The sequence below is a fragment of the Rhincodon typus genome, chromosome 47 (genome assembly GCF_021869965.1).
Source record: "Rhincodon typus isolate 14 chromosome 47, sRhiTyp1.1, whole genome shotgun sequence".
Lineage (NCBI taxonomy): Eukaryota > Metazoa > Chordata > Chondrichthyes > Orectolobiformes > Rhincodontidae > Rhincodon > Rhincodon typus.
The window spans coordinates 9124911-9125342 of record NC_063378.1 but is presented as its reverse complement, the minus strand read 5'-3'; the positions used below and the strand labels follow the sequence as shown (position 1 = coordinate 9125342).

Below are 432 nucleotides of genomic sequence, written 5' to 3'. Positions count from 1 at the left end.
GTGGACGAACTCCCAATCAATCCCCATGGCTGTGTTCGGGCAGAGGTCGGCAGTAGGTAGGGAAAAAACCCACAGCTAGTGGCTGTGACTCATATTCATCTTCGGGCAGACAGGGTGGGGATTTCTGACCCACCCCCCCACATGGTGACGGGCGGGGGTCTGTGTCTGTGATTTCCCTACACGGTGACGGGGTGGGGGTCTGTGTCTGTGACCCCCCCCCACCCCGACACACAGGGTGACAGAGCGGGGGTCTACGTCTGTGACCCCCCCACACGGTGACAGGGCAGGGATTTGTGTCTGTGACTCCCCCACACAGTGATGGGGTGGGGGGTCTGTGTCTGTGTCTGTGTCTCTCCCCCAACGCAGTGACGGGGCGGGGGTCTGTGTCTGTGTCTGTGTCTCTCCCCCAACACGGTGATGGGGCCAGGGGGT

At 62.0% G+C, this 432-nt stretch overlaps 1 protein-coding gene across 1 annotated transcript in view; it reads left to right on the top strand.

Annotated features, from left to right (window-relative positions):
• The first annotated feature begins 6 nt into the window (after nt 1-6).
• LOC125487940 (histone-lysine N-methyltransferase 2B-like) overlaps nt 7-432 on the top strand; it is a 5495-nt gene continuing 5069 nt past the window's right edge. Inside the window, exon 1 of the mRNA XM_048620602.1 lies at nt 7-56. The gene's annotated coding sequence lies outside the window, so the exon portion shown is untranslated. The remainder of the gene's footprint in view (nt 57-432) is intronic.